The sequence below is a fragment of the Notechis scutatus genome, chromosome 1, assembly GCF_049901735.1.
Source record: "Notechis scutatus isolate UNSWTSFEM ecotype Mainland chromosome 1, rNotScu1.2, whole genome shotgun sequence".
Lineage (NCBI taxonomy): Eukaryota > Metazoa > Chordata > Lepidosauria > Squamata > Elapidae > Notechis > Notechis scutatus.
In genome coordinates, this window is record NC_142009.1 from 229313381 (window position 1) to 229332550 (window position 19170).

The 19170-nt window shown below is 40.1% G+C and overlaps 1 protein-coding gene across 44 annotated transcripts in view; it reads left to right on the forward strand.

Moving 5' to 3' along the window:
* CTNND1 (catenin delta 1) overlaps positions 1–19170 on the forward strand; it is a 66629-nt gene continuing 47459 nt past the window's right edge. For 5 of the 44 annotated variants that reach the window (XM_087950511.1, XM_087950521.1, XM_087950530.1 and 2 more), the window contains exons 1-2: positions 540–629; positions 912–1176. The gene's annotated coding sequence lies outside the window, so the exon portion shown is untranslated. The other 39 variants (XM_087950504.1, XM_087950516.1, XM_087950534.1 and 36 more) reach the window with 25 other exon arrangements.

The following is a 19170-nucleotide window of genomic DNA, read 5'->3' on the forward strand; positions in this document are numbered from 1 at the left end:
CTTGGGGTGAGACGGGGCGTCTGCAGGCAGAGGAAGCGGAACAATAGAGCCAACGAAACCCGTACCACGGACTGGTTTCTGACTAACTCTTTAGGATTGCGCAAAGTGTAGCTATAATTCTCGGGGAAAAGTCTCGCTGAATTTCTCGGGGCTGAATTTCGCAGAGCAACCATTCGGAGTGTCGAACGGTAAAAGTGTTCACAAAAGTATTTCAAATCCTGGATCAGAGAAGAAATAAGTAAGTGAAAACATGTTGGAGCCTGACTCTTTCCCGTGGAATGGAATGTTTCCTTTTTGAGAAGATTCTTCAAGCGCGCTGGAATAAATAAAAAAAATCCGGGCTTCTATCTTTTTAGCGGAAGCCTCTTTCTCTTTATGATTTTAAAAGTTCTTTGCACATTTCTCCTGTCATTTTTTTTTTCTATTTTCCTTTTTGTCTTTTTTTTTAAAACAAAAAAAATCTACAATGGAGTTTCCTATTGGATAGCCTAGGATCCCTGATTGATGCCCGCCTCCCATTGGATCTGTGCGGGAGCTGACATCACTTCGGGAAAGAGGGGCTGGGCAGGACGCGCCGTGTGTCACCGCCTGCCTGCTCTGCCTTTGGCTGGGTGCAACTTCCATTTTAGGTGTTGGAACTGAGCAAGGGGGGTTGGGGGGGGAGCAGCGAAAGATCCCGCAGGAAAAAAAAAAGAGAGAGAGAAGGAGGGAGGGAGGGAAAAGGAGGAGGAGGAGGAGGGAAGCTTCAACGAGATCGTTACTGCTTTTCTCCGTCTTTTGTCCGTGAGATTTTAAAGCTCTGGCTGACAAGAGATTTTATCCTTAAGATTCCTTAGCGCTTTGTTAGGAAACCGCACGCTTATCTTTCTTCTTTTTCTCCTCCTCCTCCTCCTCCTCCTTTGCATTTGCAGAAGGACAACGAGGCACCTAGTCCAGGAGACTATGCGAAGTTGCCAACTCGAAGGATTAGCAAAGACCTAGCGGAACAGTTGGGATCGTGGCACTCCAAAAGGAAAAGAAAAGTGCTTTTCTTCCTCTCCGTCGCCCCCTTGTCCCGAGCTTGTTTTAAAGCCTTCAAGGGGTGGTGGTGGTTGAAGCAAACTTGCTTCCCGAAGCAACCGCGGAAGGGGACCGCCAGATTCCCGGAGAGAGCAACGCGAGGGGAAAAAGCCCAAGGTAAGGCGATTTTGTAATCATTGCATCCGACTGCCCCTCTCGCGCCTGACTTCTGATTGGGCACGGAAGATCCCCCCTTATTTCGGGGTCGATTCTCTTCGTTGCCCTCCCGGGTGACCCTTCCCCCCTCTTTTTCTTTTGGAGGGGGGGGCGGCGGCCGCCGAGGAGGAGGGAGCCAAGGAATTCCCGGGAAAAGGATCGGCTTGGATCTTAGGGGGTTTTGCTGGAAAACAAGAAGGGAGCGGAGGAGGAAAGAGGCGAGAGGGCAAAGATTGCTCCGGCGCCGCCGTTCTGCAGCGAAGGGCACAGTGCGGGGTGGATCCCGTTTTCGCTTCTCCCAGGTGCCTTCGGATGGGGGGGGGGCTCTCCTGCTTTTTCGGAGCTACTTTCCTGCTTCAAAGTATGCTGCGTATCGAACCATCAAAACTTTCCTCCTGGGTGGAAGTAGAATAAATTTTCCTCTTGAAAGGGTGGGGGTGGGAGGGGAGTTGGCCTACCATCCGGCATTGGGAGGTAACCGCGGGGAAGGGGGGGGGGGTTGTAAAGATTAGGATCTGCGTCGGGTTGTCGTCTCAAAGCAACGTTACTGGTGGGGGGGGGTATTCAAGTGTTGTGCTTCTGTTTAAAACTCTGGAGAAGTTTTCCTTAGTTTGTGAATCTTGCTAATGTGTAAAGCCCTTAGGGGAGTTCTTAAGTGCCCATTTTACTTCAATTAAGTTAGACAAAGCTGCTTTAAAGAAAAAAACCTCTGGAATGCCTTGCAAAATAACCAATGCTGGGTTGTAGTGCGGTGTTGTTTTTTCCTGTTAGTAATTCTGAATCCTGCGCAGGTGGGTCTCCTACAGTTGAAAGCACCAAAACCTTTGCTCCCTGAATTGTTGAAGTTATGAGTAATTTAACTGCATTCTCTCCTACTCGGCCTGTTTTTGCTTTCCCTTGCCTATTATGCTCCTCAAAGGTACTTTTTTCTTGCCCCTCTCTCCCAGTCCCCTTTTTAAAAATGTGAATTCCTTGGGGCAGAGGCCAGGTTTTGGTGACTGCTAATTGTAATGTAGATTCACAGGGTGTGGCTATCATTTTCACTTATGTGCTTGTGATTTCTGTGGTGGGACTTTCTATTAAAAGCTGCTCAAGAAAGCTGGTTTGAGATCCTGTGGAAATCTGGTTATTAAAGGAAGATGTTAACAATAGTGTAAACCCTTTTTGTAGCACATTGTATACAAATAGCATATTCAAAAGAGGACAGAGTTAAAATTTACCCATTGAAGAAGAGGTAGTATTCCCCTATTGACTGTTGTTGCTATTACATTCTTGCCAATTGCTGTTTCTCTCCATGTCCTGATAATTCTGTGGAATTACATTGGAAACCTTGCTTAGCCACCAAATCCCTAAGAAAGAGCCTTTTCTCTGAGAAAGCAGAACACAAAGGCACTTCAAAAAACAGGGGAGGAGCTTTCTTCTTTTGGGTTTAAACCAGCACAGTGGCTTGTGGGTTTAGTAGTTACAAAACAGGATAATAATTTATCTGAAACGCTGAAAATCTTGGTTTTCGCCCAGTGCAAACAGATGCATGTAAAAGAAAATTATATTCTCCCCAATCACAAAGGAAGCATCAGATTGGCTAGTACCTAGACAACTTTTCCTCTGATTCCCTTGATATCTACAGCTAAACATTATACATAAATGATATGGGGCAGTGATTTAGGGTTCAAGCCAGCCAGGTTCAAGGACTTATTTGTCCTCTACTTTTTTATATGGTTTTGCCACTTAGATTACATTGCTGGAGAACTGAGCAGTGGTGAGAAACCCCTGATATTTTGGTTCAGAATTTCAAACTGAAAAATGAAGTGCTTGAGCTTGGTACATGTTTTCCTAAGGCAAAGAAGACTGATTCTAAACAAACTTCTGCGTTTCTGGTGATGGTATTTTTGTGCCAGAAAGGAACCATGTCTGAGAGAAGAGTTAAAGCTTCATATTATCCAAATAGGGAACCTGCAAGAAATCATTAGTAAGGTGACTCTTTTTTCATGCCTAAATTGTCTGGTATTTCTGGTAAACCTTGATATGGGAACTCTATACACAGTATTAAAGAAAGCAGTTAAGTACTGTAGGTGTGGATATCTAAAATGTATGAGAGCTTTTCAGGAAGCAAAGTTCAGCTACTTATTTGAATGCTGAATTGCTGACTTACGTTATGGGGTGGGGCAGTTTACCTCCATTTTAAAGAGTCTTTGCTTTTTTAAGGGCAGCAGTAAATTCATGCTAGAGAAGCTGCTGTTCTGTATATTTTAAAAATATTGAGCCAAGTTTGACAAAGATGATGACAAAGTGGAGAGCTGTAGTTTGCTTATTCTTTTTATATGCATCAAATTGCACATTGAGGAAAAAAACCTCAGCCACACAAATGCTGTGTGGTATGCTTCAGAGTCAGTATGTTTGGGTTGGAAGGCCATTGAGCTAAAGTGTAAAGCAGTGTATTTATCACTGTTGTATGTGGAACTAGGAAGTAAACCCAACACTTTTTAATGCATTTGTATCCTCTGGGAGTTGGGTTTAGAAGCATACCCTGCAAACTTTGGCTAGTTTTATTTCCAGTTAACTTTTTAACTCTCTAGGTTAAAAACCAATTCTTTTCCCGCATGAATTAAAATATCAACAAGTGCTGACATGACAAATTGAAAGGTCAGATCTGTTTAATAAATTGTGACATTATTCAATAGCAGGCAGGAGCAATATAGAAACACATTGGCTTGGATTGACAAATAGTAAAATTAAGTGAATGGATTATGATTCTGTAATGTGAACTCAATAAACCAAGTTGCTTCTAGTCATACTATAGCGTTTTATAAGTTGATATAGTGGCTTCCACATAGCTTAAAACAGTGGGCTGAATCTAGGCTTAGTCATATGTAAAATAGATTGGGTGAAATCAGTAAGGCTTAATGTAGTCATAACTAACTTAATTACACAAGTTGCAGTAATTGAAAATGTTGGCTATGCTTCTAAGAACAATGAGAATCGATGTGTCTGGAGGGTACCAGGCTGGAGAAGGTGAATTTAACACAAGTTACCTGAAATGAGAGACCATGTTTTGCAAGAAGGTTAGCTTAGGTAAAAGAGGTGAAAATAACAGGGGTTGGGTTTTTGTAGGTGTTTTAGCTGATGAATATATAGTATGGCATTATAAGAAATGGAACACTATGTAATACTTTTCAAAATGGGAGTTTAAAGTATTTCTGTTTAGGAATGAACGTGATTAAAACTAAAAACCTGGAGCAGAATATAATATAGCTGAGGTTATTGGGGTTGCCTGTTAGGAGTGACAACATTACCACTGATGACTTATATAACATATTCATTCTTGAAACATAATTTAGGACCTGCCGAGATATTGGTCAATCAAGGGACTTCTGATTTAGTCTGAGTACAGTATATAGTCAGGAGGGGGACAGACTTACTCATTACCATAATCTGAGTCATTGAAGGGAGGACTAGGATTGACTTTGTAAAGAAATATAACTATGGTGACTTTCCCTTGTAGTATAGGTTCCTATTTTATGGCCTTTATGCAACCACAAGAACTGAAGAAAAAGAAAGCAGACAAAAGAAGTCACAAAGTACTGATAAAGAAGATTAAGATTCTTCTGAGTGATGAAAAAAAACAAAACACCAATGCATTCATGCAATTCTGAATTCACAGTTCCTGAAGTGTGCTTTGAAAAAAAGAGGACAATAGTTCAAGTTAATCAGTAGTTAATCTGCACTTGACTTGGATTTTGGAAGGTTTAGAAATGGGGGTGTGTGTGGAAATGTGCCTGTTTAATATAGCAGTTTCAACATGGATTAATCAATATATCTTTGCTTTCATTTCTAGTTATTAGCTATTCAGGGATATCAGGGAAGTAAAAATGGCCAGAATAATTCTAGAGAGAATTCTTCTCAATAGAGATAAGCAAGCTGGTGCTTTCCAGATGTTTTGGGCTACAACTGCCATGGTCATCTACCTATTTAGGTACTAAGTAAAGATTATGGGGATTTCAGTGCACTCTAAAATAGTGGGCATTTCCATGCTTTGAAAATGGTAAATATATGGAAGGCATAGTTAGAATTGTGAAGACTGACTCATAATTGAATGAAGAAGGGCCAGTGGTATTCTTTGCCATTGGAAAGGCCTTTCTCCTAACAGCGGCCTCTCCTGCTTTTGTGGCTACATAAGAGCAAGTCCTGTGACACACCCTTCTGCTGCTCTTCAACTGAGAGTTACTGCCAGCACCCACAATCTCCAAACAAAGCCAAATGTAAAAATGAGGCTCACCAAACAACCTCATGCAGTTTAATACAGTTCTTGTATCCTCTTCAAGCAAATAATAATAATAATTTTATTAAATATCCTTTGTGAATAGCTGAAGGTTAGGTCTGTGTGATCATCTGGCTGAAAAGTTATTCCACCTTTATAGATTGAAAGTTGATCTGCATGTAAAACTAATGAGTGAAACCCATCTTTAAAGCCTATTAGCATCTTGCAGAAATACTAATATGGGATTGACAGCAGCAACTCCTTTTCAGGTGGGGAAAATATTACGGACAGCCTAGGGGCAATGGTGGTAGAAAAAACAATAGTACCAATTTCTGAGAAAATCAACTCAACTTTTTCCAAGAAAAAGACACAAACTAATACTTCAGCAAAGGCTTCCCAATTTTTTTTCTGCCCTCTCCTGATTGAAATAGCTCAAGTCAAACTTGTCTCACCATCTAGCACAGTCGTCTCTGATAGTGTACATGCCTTTCCCTTCTTTTTGGAATACCACACGCATACTTCTGAACATGTTATTGCATGTACTGTTGCTGCCACAGCCTAGCTTATGAATCAAGCAGGCTGGTTTTGGTGAGGGAGAAGCCTGCAATACTTGCTTCTTTTTGGCTTAAATATCTCACTAAAACCACTCCCTCAGTGGAGACTGAAAAGGAGTAATTTGGATAGTCTTTCTGTTTATTTCCCCTTTTTCTCTTCCACAAGTTATTGCTTAATTATGTCCTCCTTGAGTGGTCATCTCGGTCACTGACAAATGGGATGTCATCCCAGTTCTGTCAGTATTCTTCTGAATTGAGCAATAAGTCTGTGAGAAAATGTTTCCTGACTAATTCACAACTCTTTACTCTGAATGTAGGTTAGATTTGTCATAATGACAGCAGCATTGAGACAGCAATTTTAGGTTTCACATTTTATTTTACACCAGAGCTGGTAGAGGAAGGATGAGGTTAGTACACTATAAACGCTTAATAATTGGGAATGCTGGTAGGCAAGGGTTAGGCTTCTTTAATTTGGTTTTCCTTCAGATATATTGGGATTATGCTTTCCTTAGTTTTCAGCAACACGCTAGAACCATGCTGTCCAAATCTAGCATGTAGCTGGAGTGTATTATTTTGAGAAAATCCTGCATAAAGGATGATGGGAATGAGAGGGTGTCTTGATTGCCTAACTGTGATATGACTTTTAGGGCTTAATCTGAAGTTTTCTTTTATCCCCCATCTCAAAATATTGGCAATATGGACGTTCTGTTTTCCACAAATATACGCTTGAGGACTGCAGACTGAGAATTCTGGCACTGCTTGCATCCTAGAGCTAAGATTGTCCACCTCTGTGTGAGATTGCATGATTGTGTATTAAGTGCCCTGATAAAATGTGGCACAGTCTTAAATTTTTGGGGGCGGGGGCGGTGGGGACTGAGACATGCTGTGTTCTGGACATGAGGGCCTTGTGTTTTCAGTGAAAGGGTGCGTGTAAGAGGGAACATGGGAAAACAGAAGCCCAAGCTTGTGAGTGAGGTTTGCGGGGAGTTGGACAGAGGGTGGAATTGTTAAAAGATACAATCTGAAAGAAGAAGAATGGATTACATTCCTTGACTTCATCCCGCATCCTTTCTCTGTTCGAGCAAACCAAAATCTTGCATCCAGTCGGAAATTTGTCTTCTCTTTCCTGCAAGTTTCTAAACACAATATCATTTCCTGTCTGACCAGGAAATGCTTGCTTCCTTCCTTTCTGCATGAACAACAAAGAATTTTAAAAGCTGTTTGGATTATAATATTTCCTTCTCCCAGCCAAACGAGAGAGTCTATGGAACCATTTAATTTAGGCTGCTGTTGTAAAGGTGCAGCTGCGTCTCATCTTGCATTGTATAGCTCTTTGTAAAACCTTTTCTCCAAAGTTGGGTTGTTACTTGGGTGTGGCTTTTAAGCAGGTATGGATGTTTGTATTGTAAAATGTGCTTCCTGGATAAGAAAAATGGAGAAGAGAACTTACGTGATCTATTATTACATTAACACAATGAATTTTATAGTATCTGATAAATGTAATTGTCGCTGGTTGACATTTTAACACAATGAATTTTATAGTATCTGATAAATGTAATTGTCGCTGGTTGACATTTTCTTGACTATTGGATATTGTTCCTTTCCAGTTCTCTTGTTAAACCAGTTTGAGAGGAATCTTAAAACATATGGTGCATGAAACCATTTGAATCAAAGGATAGAATATGGATAAATAGATATTTCTAAATCTTTAATGCATTACTTTCACAGTCCCTGCAAACAGGGAGACATTTTACTTTTGTGGATAGCATTGTGTCTGTAGAAGAAATGCCTCAGTTTCACCTTTGCTGTATTGAATATCTCCCTAAAACTTCTTAATATTCAGTTTCATAATGTTTATTTATTTTTGTTTGGTGAATTGCAATTTGAATTACTTCATCTGCTAGGCAGGAAGTGTGCCTAAATCATGACTTTGATTTACATTACTTATAGTAGCTGGATTAAATTAGACTTCTTAAGAATAAAATTGGGGGCTATTTCCTGGGCAGTTTTATTGTAAACATTTGAGAAGAAATTGTAATCATGGATTTAAACTCTTCTGAGGAGTTAAAACAGTTCTAGTTAAAATGAGGTGAGGGTTAACTGCTTAAATTTAAGGGAAGTAATGTTTCTTAAATATTAGAAATGATTATCTTTTACCTGCTCAGAAAAAAAGCTGGTGTGAGAAATGAATATCTTCATTTTGGAATATCATATGTGGCCAGTCAGCTACTTCGAACACTTGTGAGTTTCATACTTGTTGTCTTCCCTTTCTAAATACACAAAATAATCAGATGGAAATATATGCTCTGTGTTGCATCTACTTTAAAGTTGTGAGCGCCTGAGGAGGAAGTAGCCTGGAACCTTGCCCATAGCAGCTCAGGCAATGCTTGATCTTGTTCTAGTGCAAGTCTTTTGGTATACCCCACACAATGGACTTGTAGCACTTGTTGTTCCAGACTGTGTCATGCTATTCCTGTTTGCCGGAAGAACATACCGAATTGTTTGTAGGATTTATGCTCTTCTTTGATCTTGTATACAGAGGAGGAGGAGGAGGTCTGAACCATATAGTGATGACATCGAGACTTTGGACTCTGGCATCATGATAGGAGCATAATGAACGGAGAATTGAACGCCATACTACTGGAGAAACAACTCTTTGGCGGCACATATTTGCCCTATTTTGGACCAAATGGTGGGGTAAAAGGGCTGTAACAGTGGTAGAACTGTTTGTTTGACTGTAGAAGCTGTCAGATTCAATCTTGAGCCTTTCCAGTTCAGTTAAAAGGATTGCATAGCTTCAGCAGATAAGGTGCTGTCTCCTATTAGGTAAAGTAAAAATATTGGGCAAATGGCCAAATAATTGAAAAAGACATAAAGGTGTGTCTTATCCCTTGGGATAAGACTAGGACAATTCTAGACAGCAACTTTACTTTAGGAAATTTCAAATCATAACCAATACACTTTTTGGCTTACATCTTGTGTTTAAATATATTTATTAAAATTATAGGTATTTATGTTTTAAAAACAAGTTGTTATTAACACAAATACCTTATGTGCACTGTTGTGGAATATAATATTGAGATTGTGTTAAGAAGGCAATATTCTGCTTTTGGATAGGGCTTTGTCTAAAGTTTCAACACTAATTTTGGAAAATAGAGATTTTCAGAGAAGAGACAAGTAGCAGTGAAGTTATTCTGGAAGGATTTTTGAAGAACAATTAGAGAAACCTAGATACATTGGAAGTTCCTTACTCTCCTTTTATGGTTCTATGATTTCTATGGGTTTTTTAATACTATTTTATACTAAATTGCTAGCTTTTAGAGATTCTGACAATCTCGGAAAACAAAAGGAATAAGATTCTGCAGTTGTGAAGGACCTTGGCAGGTACATAATAGATTGCTCGAATTATTTGATTATAAAGAACTAGAAAATATGAAATAACCCCCCTCCCTCCTCCAATTAAGTTGCAGGCATTGCCTGGGCTTATGTTCGAATGCTATCATGAAAATATGTTTAGGAATTAAGAATACTGATAATACAGTTTTGTGTTTAACACAGGTAGTAATGCAGAGTGATCTATCTTATGCTATTGCTAAGAGTCAAAAGCAACGATGGTGAACAATAATGCAGAAGATACAAAATAATGGCTGTTGGTAAAAATTGCATAGGTTTTGTTGGTGGCTACAAAAGTTAATACGATACATGCATAGTTGGAGGAACTTTAGTTTCCTAGAGGAGATCCATCCATATGTTCTTTGCCATTTCAACTCTATTTTGCTTCAATTGGGGTAAGCCCTTATTTATTTGTTTGTTTGTTTATTAGATTTGTGTGGCACTCATCTTGTCTAGAGGGGACTCTGGATAGCTTACAAACATATGCTTTAAGCATCAATTGACAGTCTTTTCAAAGACTTGTGAGAGGAGAGTCTCACTCTTGTGAATGTAGGTAGAGTACTTACTGAACAAAGTTTGAACTATCCTGGGTAATCATATTTATTCTAAACTCCAATGTATTTACATTTTAAATAGTTTATCAGCTGTTATGTAGATGTATCATCTGTCTGTGATAACCCGGAGTGTAACACAAACGTAACAAAATGTAAATAAATGTCCTTTAATGTCTCCAGCTTGGCCCCCACTGTTCAATAATTCTCAGTTGGAGATAAAACTTACTCAAAAATAGTCTTCAAAAGAAAGCAATACAGTCCGAACTTAATGAGCAGATAGAGGTGAAATAAAAAACCAAACAAACTACAATGAAGAAATGTCCATAACGGACCAGGATAAGTAATTACCAAATTCAAGGAGATAACAAGGCACAGTCTGTTGCAAGGACGCCAACCAAGATAACTTCAGCCCAAAATAAAATACACTTAGCTTCTGGCAACACTGTGTTGTAACTGTCTCTCATATACTATTCTCCCCATCTGCAACCAGTGAGGGGGATCATGGCCGCTTCCTCTCTCATAAACCAAGTTGTTTCCTTCTCCGTTCCTTCCTGCGTGTCCTAGGATGAAGAGGGGATGGGCCTGGTTCTTCCTCTGACTGCCCAGCCGGCCTCTGCCCTTCCCCAGCCTCCTCCACAACCTCCAGAGCCACATCTCCACTCCCTGTCAGCTGTTCCTCCTGTTTCTCCTCTCCCTCAGAGTTCGACTCTACCAAGGCAGTGGTGGGATTCATTTTTTTTTACTACTGATTCTGTGGGCGTGGCTTGGTGGGCATGGCAGGGGAAGGATACTGTAAAATCTCCATTCCCACCCTACTCTTGGGGGAAGGATACTGCAAAATCCCATTCCCTCCCCATCCCACTAACCTGCTTTCCAGCTCTGTTCTGTGCAGGACAACAAAAGAAGACCCAGCCGATCAGCTGGGACTTGGGAGGCAGAGAAGAGATGGGGGTGGGGCCAGTCAGAGGTGGTATTGGCCGGTTCTCTGAACTACTCAAAATTTCCGCTACTGGTTCTCCAGAACTGGTCAGAACCTGCTGAATACTACCTCTGTACCAAGGCATGACGCTGTCCAAAGTTGCTTGGGTAGGTAACCCTAAACATTTAGTAAATAAATATTTTATCAATTTGTAGAGATTCATGGTTCAGGTAGTGAGAATCTAGATAAATGGATTGCTGGACTTCAGAGATTCTAAGTTGATTCTGACTTCATGGGTGATTTCTTTGAATCATAAGATGTTCAGTGACCTTAAGTTTTGAGTCACACTAGATGTGATTAACGTGAAGAGTGAAGTGTAAAGACAAAGAGGATAAATTTGTTGGCAGACTTCACGTCCTCATAAAATCTATTTGGCTATACTAGAACTAGAGAATCACCAAATACCTGATGCAGGATAGCTAAGAGCTTAATATTTTTCTAAATTCTTGTACAGAGGCCTGAACTATAATTGGTCCCAGTACTCATAATAAATGCAAATCACATAATTTGTTCCTTTCCTCTTAATGTTTTGTCATATTTAGAGAATAGGAAGTCATTGTCTGGTTGGTATTTTATGTAATTAGGAATCATTGTCGATCTAATTCTTACCCTCTCATAGCTTTAAACTAGACAAAACAAAATTATGTGCTAGTTGTCTTTTTTTTCTTCATGTTTCCTCAACATGAGTAGAATAAGGTTGTGCAGGATTTTGAGTTCAGTCTCTAAAAGGTGCTTCAGAACATGAACAAAACAATCAACAACTCTTTAAAGTAGCCCCATTTTTCCTGGAGTCGTGTGGCAGGTGCAGAGGGCTGTTGTGCACACTCTTGAGAAAAGATACAGGTGCTTTAAAGGAGCTTCTGGCAGGAGTAACATTGGCTCTCTGAAGTACTCTTTTCTTAATCTTTTCCCTCAGGCATTGTACAGCACTGGAAATAAATGTCAGCAGGGTTGTTGGCCATAGAAAGGATTTCTAGGGATTGCTTCTAGTAATCTGTTTCCAGACCAGGCTGTAACTGTCCTAGTGAGAGCTGCGAAGGGCTTGAAATCTGTCTTGCTGATAGGTATGTCACGTTTGTATTTACAGTAAGGCTATGATGAAAAAGTAGTTAAATCCTTTTGAGCAAGGAAAATGGAGAGAAGCATGGTGAAATGCATCAACTATCTTTGTATGATAAGGGAATGAATTGATGCCCTTCGAAAGCTTCCATATGAACTTCACAAAATGTTGGAGGTTTATCACTTGAGAAATGTATACTAATGATGGGTTTTTATCCTCCTTTGTTCATCTAGCACAGAATTCCTGTTGCAACGTTGGTGTAGCAAAATGGCTACAAATCAGCTTCTCCTTTCCCTTTTCTGCATCCTTGACACAAACCTCCCCTTCGAGCCCCGGTTGTTGGTGGGGTTACAAGGGTTGTTTTTCCTCTAATAAGATAAGGAGTTCTGCAGGATAAAGTGGGAGCTCTGGCTGCTGATTGGTGCCCAGGCTGCCCTGGAATGCTCTGGCCCATTTCCCAGAATCCAGCACTCTGTGTTTGTTTGTTTCTGGGCTTGAGATCTAGTGCTACTGTGACAGGAAATGGGTAGGCAAGAGGGGGAGAGAGAAGGGAGACGTCTGTATATGCGCGTGTACAATCTCTTTGTCCCCTGACTTCAGCTGCAAATTCCCAGGGAGAAAAGAGTGACCTTTGTGTTGTGAAAGGATTTGCAAATTGTGCAGATCCTTGAGTTTAAAGAGATTTGGCACGTGAATCCAGGTGTCTTGCCCCGTGATCTATGTAAGGATCCTGATCTCTCCTGAGGACACAAAAAGCTGAGCGCAATGTATTTGTTTTCCCCTGTAGTTGTGTAAACTTGAAAAGCCTGTGGTGCTCTGCAGGGTATGTAGGATATTTCATTGCTGGCAGAATATGTATGCGTGTTTCAGAGAGGTTCCTTCTATTGAACTTGCAGATACTGACAAAAGTATAACCTAAACGCTGGTCAAAGATTGCTCACTATACATGCACCTTTCTCATGGGCATGTTATGTGGATGGTTCCGCAGATGACAGGTAGATACAGTAATAACAAAATAATCACAAATTAGTGCGGATGCTCTTCTTAATTACACCAGTTACTTTCCTTGGCAGGTGGGCATATTTACAAGGAAAGCCTTGTTTAAAGAATCTGCTATTTTTATTCTCCCAGAATGTTAAGGATCTAATTTGGAGCTTAGAAATATTTACACTAATAAAGATCACACTAGAGCTGCCATCTTGTTTTGCAGCATAGCTTTCCGTTAAATATTTTCTTAATTAATTTTTTTTTTAAAAAATCCAGTAGGTGTGCATCTTACAGCGCCCAGGGAAATGCATTAGTGGCCTTGAGCTCCCAACTGAGTTAGAGGAATTCTGTCCCCAGTCAAGCATAATTTGTCTTGATGACAAGTGTAATGCTTGATTGCGAACTATTAGTGGGCATTTTTCAAAGCAGGTGTTTTATGCTAATAAAATACTGCTGTCTTCAGATGGAAGAATAAGAGAGAGAGATGTTTGATGTCAGATGCCCTTTTGTCATTATGTTTTTCTTGCGCTATTCAGGCTCCTCAAAGACAATTTTTTGTTTTCATTTCTTTGTTTAATGGCTGAAGCAAATTAACTGCCTTTTAAGATAGATGTCTTTCTGAGGCTCTTGTAGTTCAAGTTTATCAGATCATATTACTCCATTTTGAAAACAGTATTCCAGAGTTATCTGTTGGGTATACACGCTTTCCTTGTTTTAAAATCTCGCTTAAAGGAAATTTGTATAAAGCGAGACACTAAAACAGTAGAAAAACGTTGGTTGCAGCATATTGGTGTCAGATTTTCTAATCCAAATGCATTGACAAATGTGCTCATAAATGTTTAGAACCTTATTCATAAGCATCCCTAACTCAGACATGTTTTTCTTTGTTTCATGTTATATGTACAGTGAAAACACTTAATCTTTTCTGTAGCTAGATTTGTAATGCGCATGATTATCATGGCAGACAAAGAGGTGGAATGCATCAATACCTTATGAATTTTATTCTTTGCTATGCTGTGTACAATACATTGTCCAAGCTTAAAAAGCTTGTCTTGGGGTTGAGGATCCTTTAATCAGCTTTGGCACAATGCAATTTGGCGAACTGTGTTTCTAGAGTTAAACCAGTCCTTTTCCTGTTCATTTTGGATAAGGGAGTGGGTAGCTTTGATTGTATTAAGGGGCCAATAACAATAACAACAGTAGCTATTGCACAACAGTAGCTGTTGCACAACAGTAGCTATTGCACAGCTAGAACAACCACACAAGACAGAGGTGAATGCATAAGTGAGGGCGGAAAGAGGTTCTGTTGGGAAAATGTTTGGTCTAGTGGTGAAGGAGATGGCCTGGAAGCTGGGAGACTGTGAGCTCTAGTTTTACCTTAGGCCTGAAAGCCAGCTAGGTGACTTTGGGTGAATCATTCTCTCTGAACCAAATTCACCCCACAGGATTGTTATTGTGGGGAAAAATAGGAGAAGGAAGGAGTATTAATTATGTTGACCGCCGTGAGTTATTTATAAAAATAATAAATATGAGATATAAATAAATACATAAAATAAAGCAGTTTTGGTGAAGAGAAGTCTTAGTGTGTTTACAGAGCTTGGTCACAAATTAACTATGCTGGCATTTGTCAAATGATGACAATTCTCCCCCCTCCTCAGAAAGCAGATTATTAGACAAAAAAATTCCCCTGAAGTGAGTGAAAGCAATATGTAGAACATGCAGAGTGGGTTGACTCTTGGCGGTCTGAATCTGTAGTCTTATCCTGACTTTGTTCACTTAGCCCTCACTTTGTGTTTGGGCCCCAAGAATGAGAGAGGATGGCCATCTTTGGGCTTACATAGCTAAACTAAAGTCTCCTAGCAGGGCAGCCTTCAAACACACACACACACACACACACACACACGGGTGGGGTGGGGTGGGGGGGGGGGGGGGGAGAGAGAGAGAGAGAGAGAGAGAGAGAGAGAGACTCTCCTTTGATTGCTCTGAAAGACAGCTGCCCTGCAGCCAGATTACTGGCATACCAGTGGAACAATCCTTTCCCTCTGCTTGGCTGATTTCCTTTCCTGGTGTGTGCGCGCGTGCATGCGCCATAGCCCCCTCCCCCTCCTGACTGCTGCTGCTGCTCCCTTCCTGAAAGGCTGGGGCCCAAGTTCCTGGGTGGGGCTCCTATTGCTCTGGCTTTTGCTGCGGGCCTCGCCTCGCCTTGGGAGAGTGCTGCTGTTCTGTTCGGACCATCCCTAAAGCTGTTTTGCCACTGACCGTGCACATTTTTCTGAGTTAAATGATAACTGAATTCCCAGCAGGACATCGGCTACCGCTAGCTAGCCTCCTAAATACTCACAGACGGGGAGGTGTGTCCCTTAAAGCTGCCATTAGATTTTAACTTTGCATCCACGTTGACCTCAGAAATACTAAGTACTAAGAAAAGCTTTCCTTAGTAGTTTTCGCTAGGACCAGAAAAAGGAGAGGTAATTATGGGATTGTGTTGAACTACCCTTGGGACTTGCTGAGGACTTGATGGCATTGATCTTTGTGCTTCCTTGTCCTTTAATCTCATGTCTCCCTGTGTCCATTTTAGCTTTTTCTTTCCCCAGCCTCAGAGATCCCGGTTTTGTAGCTGCTTGAATTTTCCCATATATGGGAAGGTGGGCTTTTCATTGGTATAGAGTCATAGGTCTCTAGTAATCTGCCAGAATCCTTCCTGGCCGGCATGTAATTTTCATCCCTTAAGGGTGTGCAGGGTAGCTGTGTATAGGTTAGGGAGCCAGGTGAGTCTCTTGAAGAGATCAGATTAACTAGTTAAACCAGTCTTGTGTGTGTGACACAGGTTAGGGCAAAGCTTTACTTTTCTGCCTTGGGCCAGTTTTAGTCAGTGGGGAACACACCCTCCATGCAGCCTAGTTTTTTTTTTTTTTTTTTTGCTGAGGTCTCGCTGTCTACCAAGATTTATTTATTTTTTTTGAAGTTGTTGGAAGGGACTATGGCTGCCTGCAAGGACCTGTGGTTTCCTTATCATTATTGCCCAGATAGGAGTTTGCTTGTGTAGGGAGTGGCAGTGTTCAAAGTCCAAACAAAGCTATCATATTGGTTATTTTTTCCTCTTTCTTATTTTCCTTCTGAGTAAAGGCAGAAATCAGTGTGGGGGTCCTTGGAAATAAAGGTCAGGATGAGAAACAGGTGAATAGAACCAACCCTGCTCACTTGTGGTGGTTGAAAAAAGTTCAGTTTAGTTAGTCTTGTTGAATATTGTATTCCAAATAAGAGTAGAAATGCGTTCTGGCCTGCAGACTGCTTGTGAAATGCAACCAAAGTTGCGTTTCAACCAAACACAACCAACCAACGCTATTACTTGTAACCAGTATCTCAAGTGAAGCAGCTCTAAAATATACAATAAACATACAAACACATACGCACTCACACATTTTACACCAGAAAAGTATTCAGCATCCGGAAGTATGAAGCACATTAATGAAGTACAGGGGGACCCTGCATCGTCTCATACAACTTTGACTTCTATTAATTAAGAGTGTATTATGATTACTGCGGCTGCCAGCAGTGGGTAGAGTCACACTTGCTGAATCATAGTTTATTAACCCACAGAAAGTTGGTTAGCAGTGTACTACAGTAAAGTTAATCCTGTTAACATGACTTAAAGTAATGTCTCATTCATACTTGTATCTTCTTCATTTAGACTTTCTAAGCTACTGGTTTAAGATGCTATCCATCACTCTATATACCTGGCTACAGAATACAACACAGACCCACCACATGCAAGTTGTGATTCATTTAGATGTGACAATCCACGTTGTAATAATGAATCTTGGTTCTTCTAGATGGTCCTTAAATCATATTTGTAAATCTTTAGTAGAAACATGGTAGAAAATGTCCATCAGGGTCAATTAAATGGGACTAATGATCTAACAAAGACTTCTGCTCCGTTTTCTCTCTGTAATTCTGTGAAGTGAGAAGAAGATGCAGGCTGAAAGACCAAGGAAGGTTGAACTATAAAGTGCTAACAGGAGTGGTTCTTCTAGGATGTGTGTCTCATCAGAAAAAAAAGGACAACTCACAAAGCTATAAAGACAATTTCAGTAGATGGCAATGAACCCAGGAAATAAATTCCTAGTTTGCTTATCTATAAAAGAACATGTGACCATATAAAAGCTATTTTTTAATGAAAAAAATACACATAAGCTCTGTGGAGTGCATAATTGAAAATATAAAGAGAAAATGATGGCTAATATAATCAGTAGTGCTTGTTAAATGAGTTTACATAGTTAGGACAAGTTTTCAGAAAAAGAACCATAATTTAGTGATCTTCTTTGCATGAAGAAAAGGTTTATTCCTTTCTGTCTGCTGACAAACTTCCTCCTTCAAGGTACATTCATTTGATTTGGGAGGGGGGAATTGCTGCTATTATTAATCAGAAATCTTTGGCAGTCAGATCACCTATAAAGCTGTCTTATCTTCAGTTGTCAGACTCTTGAGAAATGAGATGAAAACTGAAATATTTCTTGTTTAAACAAATTTTTACTTTGTACAGCTCAGGATGGTAGACATAATGCTTCCTGGTCTTATTTTCCCCATTATACCTCCATGACAGAGGAAATGGTCTGAGAGAAAATGACTGGCTAAAAATCACAGTGCCCTAGACATCCCAATCTCCTATTTTCTAGTCCAGCTCCTTAACACTGTACCAAACAGGCAACTTGCTTCTGTGAAGAAAAGTTGGAGAAAAGCATCACTGAGGTTTGAAAACAGGAGGAAAGGTTCTCTCTTTTAATCTACGCTTGTTTGGAAACTGATACTGAAAATATAATAAGCCTCATTCTTAGGGCTGGAGTAAGTAAATATTGGTTAATATTTTGCTTCCTGGTTTGGCAGAGTCCAGGTATCCTAGTGATTATTCATTAGAAACAGGGAAAGTATTTAAAGTTTTTAGCTTAACTTCTGTAATGTAGTTTTAATTCCTATATGCTGTAAAAATTATATGTTCCAATTCCTGCAAGTAGGTACAGTTCCAAAGTACTCCTTGAAGGCTTAATGTAGCTGCCACATAACGCTTACAGGTGGTTGCGCTTGCTTGCCAGATATTGACATCAGTCTCCATAATGAGGCTTATGTTTTATTCAGCGGTTCATGTTTTATTGCTAGAAGAAATTGCAGTGAGGATCATCGGCAACCTCAGACTTTGATGGCTGAAAGTGAAGAAGCTGGTTTGCTGCTCAATATTGTTGTTTTTTTTTTTTTTTAAAATTAAACTGACCTCAATGGACAGTGCCAATTGAATGCAGACGATTTTTCTAGACTAAAATTAGTAAGAGTGATAACGGCCACAAAATAAACAGATATCTGGTACCTGAGAAAAATACTGTGACACTTCTGGATGAAATGGAAAAGTGCAGGGACATGCCACCAGCCTTGCTTGAGCAGGGGGTTGGACTAGAAGGCCTCTAAGGCCCCTTCCAGCTCTGTTCTGACTGATATGTATTGTCAAAGCCATGCTTTTTCTCCTTGTGTGGGAATGAAAGATGGAGATCAGAAAGGCTGAATGGAAAAAAAAAAGGTTTGTCTATCAGTTGTAGTGCATGAGAAAATTGTGGAGAATATTGCAAGAACAAGTAATTTGATAGTGGTTGAAGTAAAACCAAGCTGTTTGAAAGAAGCTGTAATAACGAAGCTAAAACATAAATATTTGGCGCATGTACAGTACAGGAACCCCAGTGACGCAGCGGTTAGAATGCAGTACTACAGGAAACTCTGCCCACAGCTAGAGTTCGATCCTGACCAATTCAAGGTTGACTCAGACTTCCATTCTTTTGAGGTCAGTAAAATAAGGACCCAGATTGTTGAGGGCACTATGCAAAACATCGTAAACCATCCAGCATCCTCTGGATGGTTTACAATGTTTTGCATAGTGCCCTCAACAAAGCACTATGGAGTGATATATAAGTCTGTGTGCTATTGCTAATACAAAAGCAAATATCTTTGAAGGAAACGGATGTTTGGAAAATGTCTATGGATGTTTGGAAAAACTGAGGCTAGATACTGACATAAGTATGAGCTCAGAGAAACAGTGACTGATAATCCCGGTGAAATGATATCCTTGATAATTCAGAGTCAAAACAGCTGAATAGTAGCAACTGTTTTTCATGATATGAGGTGCAATA